This window comes from Nanorana parkeri, unplaced genomic scaffold, assembly GCF_000935625.1.
Source record: "Nanorana parkeri isolate BGI_ZX_2015 unplaced genomic scaffold, ASM93562v1 scaffold155, whole genome shotgun sequence".
Lineage (NCBI taxonomy): Eukaryota > Metazoa > Chordata > Amphibia > Anura > Dicroglossidae > Nanorana > Nanorana parkeri.
Window position 1 is genome coordinate 784,572 of NW_017306423.1, and position 7,649 is coordinate 792,220.

Below are 7,649 nucleotides of genomic sequence, written 5' to 3' on the forward strand. Positions count from 1 at the left end.
CCCCCACTTCCATCCACCCCAGGACGCAGGATGAAACGCCTGCCCAAGCACTGTGCTTTTTGGTTGAGTTTTTGTGACCTCGAGCGATTCAGGCTCCCCGTGGGCTCCGCTCCCTTAACTAGCTGGCTGGCTTCCATGCTGCAAAACACAAGTTCAGCAAGGCGAGAGCACGCCATTCCAAAACAGAATTGATTCTCCGAAATTCTTTTTTTCGCTTCCAGAGAAATAATTTAGGCGTCTTGGAGAGAGAGAGAGAAAGTCTTGGCTACTTTTTGCTTGCTAGACTGAAACTTCGAACTACCCCATCTGAATACCTGGATTACGTTCTGTTATGTGCTCTGAATTGGATCAGCTCAAGTCATTTATATGTAAAACTTTCCAAACGCTGTCAGAATTTAAAAGGAACTCTGCAAGGTAAGAAGAAAAAATACAGGAGCTGCCGTTGTTGACCTGTTCCGAAGGACACATGCTGATGGGCTCTCTTCTTTGTCCTTCATTGACGTGGAACTAGTAGGTGCATATAGAGCAGGGGGTAGGCAACCCCGGCACTCCAGCTGTAGTGAAGTTACAAATCTCATCACTCCCTAGCTTCTGGGAGTCATGCCTATGGCTGTCAGTGTTGTAATGCCTCATGGGATATGTCGTTTCAACACATCTGGAGTGCTGGGGTTGTCTATTCTTGTTAAAGGAGAACTATGAGGCGAGTGCTTTTCACTCACCTCATAGTTCTAGCCGACCTGTGACAATGAGACTGTCACAGGTCGACTCAGTAGATCGGGAGGTGAGCGAACACATACCGGCGTTCCCTCACCTCTCGATCCTGTCACGGCTCTCTGCCGTGACAGGGGAGGGGCTGGATTCCCCTCTCCCCGCTCCGATCTGCCAGGGCTGACTGGCGGAACGGACGGGGGAGGGGGCGGGTACAGCTGGCTCTGCCTCTAGATAGGCAGAGCCAGCTGTCAGTCACGCAGCTGGGTGGATCCCGGCACAATTGTCGGGATCCGCTTCAGCTGCGGCGTCTACAGCTCGCAGTATACTGAGCCTAGGGTGACGGGAGGACGCTAGTTTGTGTCCTCCCGTTACCCTGAGGAGAACTATGGGGAAAAGCCTTAACCCCATAGTTCTCCTTTTAAGAGTATTGGGGCATCTGAGGCAAATGCTCCTACCGGGTCCGTGATGGGTAAGTAGTATTGATGCACCGATACTGGTTTTTCGGTATAGAGTACCGATATTTTGCTTTCGGGACTCGCCAGTACCAATACCGGTGCTTGCGCTGGCATGGCAGGTAATGACATGCCGCCCGGCTTCCTGTTTGCTTGGGAAGCCGGCTCCATGTTGATTGGCAGGCTTGATTGTGATTGGCAGGGAAGCTGGTTTCCCGGCCAATCAGGAAGCCAGGAGGCGGGTCATTACTCACCGGCCAGCTTCCTGATCGCACAGGAAGTTGGCTCCATGTTCCCTTATGGCACTGCCGGTCAAAGGAAATCTTCCTCTGACCGCAAGTTCCGTTATCGGGCAAGGTATCTGAGCATTTGGGCGAGTACGAGAACTCGCCCAAATACTCTATGGGTGCATCTGTAGTAAGTAGAAAAGTGAGAATAAGCAACTACCCCCAAATCATTTAGTTTTTGTTTGCCTCTTCTGTATGGCACATGTCCACCCCATAGAAATTGTGGACTTTTCCCACATATTTGAACAGGCAAACCTTCTATCTTCCAACAATACCTACAGATAAAGGTGATGTATTTCAATAAAAGGCAAGGACAATTAGCTTTTTCAATCATTACTTCAACAAAATAATTACTAAGATATCCAGCGATAAACCTGCAAAATGTCAGATCCCTATCACATCTACATCACGGTGCGGGTAAGCACTTATTGGCCTCCCCCCGTGTATGATACCACCAGTGTACCAATGCATGTAAAATTCATTGCCGTGTGATGTGGCGACGTGTTAACCCAACGCAGTGGTGGGAATGAGCCCTATGAGAATGAACACACCATGTTAAAGGAGAACTATGGGGTTAAGGCTTTTCCCCATAGTTCTCCTTAGGTTAACGGGAGGACACAAACTAGCATCCTCCTGTCACCCTAGGCTCAGTATACCGCAAGCTACAGCTCGTGGTATACTGAGACGCCGGAGCGGATCCCGACATCGATGTTGAGATCTGCCCAGCTGCGTGAGTGACGGCTGGCTCTGCCTATCTAGAGGCAGAGCCAGCTGTACCCGCCCCCTCCCCCGTCCGTTCCGCCAGTCAGCGCTGGTGGATCGGAGCGGGGAGAGGGGAATCCAGCCCCTCCCCTGTCATGGCAGAGAGCCGTGACAGGATCGAGAGGTGAGCGAACGCCGGTATGTGTTCGCTCACCTCCCGTTCTACTGAGCTGACCTGCGACAGTCTCATTGTCACAGGTCGGCTAGAACTATGAGGTGAGTGAAAAGCACTCACCTCATAGTTCTCCTTTAATTTAATGTGTTGCATCACCTTTATCTTTGCTACACTTTAAATATCTAATGTGCGCCCGGTCAAATATTTGTGACAAATGCGACAATTTTTCCCATGGGGCGTACTTACTTTTTCACATGGCTGTGTCATAATATACAGGCGAGACTGTATACTGCAACAATCTCCTTGTCCAGTAGATGTCTCGCGTCTCTCTCCTATAATTCGCAAGCGCTTCCAGCTAGTCCTAATTTAAAACAGATTTTTTTTTTTCTACCTCCTTACTCCTTCATAGGGAGGTGATTCTGCTGTGTGCAGGTGCTGTGCGGAATAACAACCTCCTGGAGCCTGCGGTACTCTAATGTAGTAATTGTGCCGTGCTCTCGTATTAATAGCATTCGTGGCGTTGCTCAATAATGACTTTATTTTGGACTTGTGTTTTGAAGGGAGCCACAAACCTGCAATACAGCGGCCCTCGTAGATGAAAGGGAAGAGGAAATGTTGCCTATAGCAACCGGGCAGATTGGTACTTTCATATGTTTTAAGCCTGCTGAGATATGGTTGGGATATACAGGACACATAGAGCTCAATCCCGTCATACATAAAGGAGGAGCTTTATTTCAGGCATCTGGATGTCATTTTAACCACTTGCTGACCAGGGTGTTTACTTTGACTGACATTTATTCCGTCATGCAACGCTGTACTGAAATGAATTTTATACCCTTTTTGGGGGGACAGATAGAGCTTTCTTTTTGGGGTATTTAATCAGCACTGGGGGGTGGGGGGGGTTATTATTACAATTATTATTACCCAATGTTTTGGTAAAATATAAAAGAAGGGGTCATGCCGGGTAAATGGACACCAAACATGTCAAGCTTTAAAATTGCGCGCGCCCGCGAAATGGCAAAAAACTACCATACCCAAAACTGACCATAGCCGACGCTTTAAAAGCTTTTCCCACTCATCAGTTTAGTGTTCTCAGTGATTAATGGTCCTATTATTGCTCTCACTGCGACGTTCGCGGCGATATGTAACGTGCGAGCCTCCTATGTGATGGCAAAGATATGTGACAGGTCCTCTTTATGATCTTGAGTAGAAATGTCACCAGCTCGACAGAAGCTTAAACTTCAGTGCAAATCCATTTATTAATAGTTGCCACTCAGAATATCATCCGCTGTCATTTCGAGCACCCGAAAACCTTTTTGGGATTTCCGTTAAGGAGTGCTACTGGATCTGAGACATAGGTCCTCTTTATGGACGCATCAGGGGTCTCCAAGACCCCTAATGTCACCTAGGGACCCACCAACGAAGCTGATGAAGCACAGATCTGCGTCATCAGCTTCTCTCCAGCGTCTGAAGCTGGAGAGTGACACGAGAATGCGGAAGTGATGTAATATACATACAGGCACCTTATACAAGCGATCCGCCGGCTCTATTGCGCTGAGAGCCTATCTAGAGACAGAGCCAGCTGTGCCCGCCCCCTCCCCTGTCCGTTCCATCAGTCAGCCCGGGGGGATCCCTGTGGGGACGGTGACTGATTGCCTGGTAAGCCGGCTCCATGCTAATGGAAGCACCGGTATCGGTACTCGGTATCGGCGAGTACCGAAAGATAAATATCGGTACTCGATACCGAAAAAATGGTATCGGTGCATCCCTAGTAGACGCTGGTGTGCCCTGTGCTGCATGAATCGTCAGTGCCGTATAAATGCCTGGAATAAAATAAAATGGCAATTTTGTATCATTTTCAACCAAAAAGTTGTTCTAGCCGAGAATTCGCCTTGTCTGTGCGCAGCATTGGACTCGGATACCCCCCGCAGAGTGCGCTAGATAGAATGTCAGCTGTGCGTATCGGAATCCTCTCCTCCGATGGTCAGAACCTCATCCAATGTTCACTTCCTACAACCTTCTCTACTTTCATCTTTTCCGGCTGTGAAGATACAAACATTTCCTTTTTTATTAGTTGGGTCAAGGAGGACGTGACGCCCTTTTGTGACCCTTTCTACCCAAAGCCTGGAATTGGATACTGCGCTCATGCATGTAGTAAGCGCAATGAAGACATGTGATCTTAATGAGGACGCTCTGTACCCCTCTTCGTTCACAAGAATGCCCCTCCCCCCCACTCCTTCGCATCCTATCCACAGACCTGTCATTTCAGCTTTTCTGCTCTAGTAATTTTAGCCCAGACCCGTCCACACTTTGATTTTATTTGTATTTTTTTTATTTTTTTTTCCCCCTCCCGTTCATCAAACACGAGCAGGATGGAGGGAATGGCTCCGCATTACGGATGCTGCGCACGTTCCGCTGCCTCTGCTCACCCGGAGCTCTGTGCTTTCCACTAATCGCCGCCTCAGACCATTTAAAGGGAAGCTCCACTTTTTTTTTTCAGCGCACTAAAGATGCTTTTTGCGTGATCATGTGTTTTTTTTTTTTCTTTTAAAAAATAATCATTTTCTTTTTGAATTCCTTGTACAATCATATTTTATTATTGTGTCTCTGGCTTTGGTGTGAGTGTGTAGCTTTAAGGGCCCATTGAAATTTGCATTGGGGTAACACACACTGACGCATATAACGTGTTATTATTTATTTTCATTTACACTATTGAATCGCGTAAGGCGTGGCAAGACACGTTCATTCATGTGTTGCTGCACCATTCATTTTGAATGGCTCCCCAATGCACTAAGGCAATTCACAAGCACTGCAGGCCTCCGCAGCATACAATAGTGGGTTGTGTCGCATGATTTTTAGTTTATTTCGGGCATTTTGTGGCATTTTCAGCTCTTTCATTTGAATCTGCTGCCTTGATACAGCGCACATAACGTGCAACATATTGCGCTTAAAGGTAAATGAGTCCTTAACGAAAATGTACAGACTTGCCGTATGGTCTACCGCTCCCCTGAGACCGCTGTATGTGGCCTCGTATGTACCTGAACTTGACATGTCGGATATCTGTACAGCATGACTCTGGGAGTGGGAGGGGCAGCACTGAGGGCCTATCAGGTGCTCTGGATGCACGTGCTGACAAGGAACATGTTGACACGAAGGAGTGAGCAGCGATGACCTCATCAGTCTTCTGCTGCTCCGTCACAGGCTGAGGGCAGGGAGGCGACCTAGATGTATTGTGTAACTTCAGCAGAAAGACGTTGGGGGTCACCGACTTGTCTGTACTGGATGGCAGAGCAGCGGCAATTTCAGGAATGCAAACCTACAAAGCTAAAACTGTTTCCTTTTTATATGCATTCCATCTCTGTATTTATCTCTCTGCCTGGAATTCAGCTTCAAGGGGATGCAAAGGGCTTCCAAGATGACTAAAAAAAAAAAAACTCTTTAGCATCTTCTAAAGATTTATTATTTGCCCCAGTTTTAGATATTTACCATTTTTTTTTTCCTTTTCCCCCTGCACAAGAAGGGTTCCAAAGAAACGGTGTCATCTGATAAATAGGGGGGCTGTCTTTCTGAAAATACTAGTTGCCCTTGGCTCTCCAGCTGAACATATAAAAAGGTATTTTGAGGTCCATACGCATGCATAGTGTATAGAAGTTGTTCAAACATTACATTGACACCGGCTTATGTTAAAATGCCCCAACCATCCTCTGCTCAGCAAACGTGGATGTCTTAGAGCCGCCCTGACCTGAATGGTCGTTTCCATTCATTTGAAGATGATCCCTTCAGTGGGGTGAGGAGCCGGCTTCCACGGAGCCGGCTCCTCAGCCCACTGAAGCATGGAGCCGGCTCCTCAGCCCACTAAAGCATGGAGCCGGCTCCTCAGCCCACTAAAGCATGGAGCCGGCTTCTTTTCCAATCAGGGAGGCGGATCATGACATGCTGCCCGGCTTCCTGATGGGTCACGAAGCCAGGCTGCCTAGCAACAAGTGAAGCCAACTTCCTAGCCAATCAGGAATCCAGACGGCACCTCATGACCTGCCGCCTGGCTTCCCGATTAGTCGGGCAACCTCGGCAAGTGAACCCGGTGTTCTTTCTTAGGCAATCAGGAAGCCGGGCAATGGGTCATGATCCACCGCCCGATTTTCCTGATAATCGGGGCACATGGCACCTGTACCGGAAAAAAAAATGTTGGTACTCGATACCACAAAAAATGGCATCAGTGAATTCCTAATCATTACCAAGTAAACCAATGATGAAATAACATGAGAGAGAGCATAACCGTAGTATCAAATGTTAGAGGATAGCAGGTGAGGAGGAGAAAGCAAGGGAAGGGGCGAGAGGGTGGGGCAGGGGTAGGAGGTCAGGGGACCATGACCTTAGCCAGAAATATCCAAAACTCAGGGAGGATGAGACATCACCTTAGTCGTTGCCAGGTGTTGACGTTCTTCCTCATTTTTAATCACGGTCACCGGGACAAATGGAGAGAATAATTCCGCTTTATTGGGACATAAAAATGGGAGAACGTTCTGTAAATGGGAGGCGGTTCTGTAAATGGGAGGCGGTTCTGTAAATGGGGGGCGGTCCTATAAGTGGGAGGTTTTAACTTCACCATTCTACGCAAAGCTAAAAGAAAACACAAAACTTTTGGCTTTTGATAAACTTTGAGTATGACTTTTCGGTGGACTGACCCCGACAACGCCGACATTCTCAGGTAATTAAAAGATAAAGTGTTTATCTAAATGAAACGTCCGCTCAGGAAAAGCGCCTTTTGTTTTATTGTTGTAATTTATTTTGTCTCCCAGAGACATCGGGAACTTGCGTCCTGTATAGTGTTGCTGTCTGGTCATGTCACCGCTCTCTATGGCTGTCCATCACCTCCATTGTCCTCGCCGTCTTCTACTTCGATTCTTATCCCCTCCCATCTCCTCCTCCTCTGGTTAATGGTTCATAGTGATGGTATGTGCCGCAAGACGAGGGCGCCTCTTCCCAAGCTTGCACTGATTGCTGCATCTTGCGTGCAGTTTTGTCACGTCGAGCAGAGCCGGTCCCGGCCTTCATCTTGGTGCGGAGCAGAGGGATCAAACATGATTATATCAGCTGCCAAAAAATAAAAAATTATATAGTAATATAGTATAGCAAGTAATCTATCTGGAACACTTCTTTTTCTTTCTTTAATAACGTGCAGCAGTGACATTGCCCACGGCCGATCCATTTTTATGCGCACAATCTACTCGTCTGTCTAATCCTGTTACCTGACTCGTGAGGATAGGAGGAGATGGTCAGAGCCTTGTGACGGAGGCAGGAGCCGGGACTTAATTACAGGAT

The 7,649-nt window shown here is 47.7% G+C and overlaps 1 protein-coding gene across 1 annotated transcript in view; it reads left to right on the forward strand.

The window, feature by feature from the left end:
* The window catches only part of ETFB (electron transfer flavoprotein beta subunit), a 63,671-nt gene that overhangs the window by 31,895 nt on the left and 24,127 nt on the right, over positions 1-7,649 (forward strand). The gene's annotated exons all lie outside the window — the stretch shown is intronic.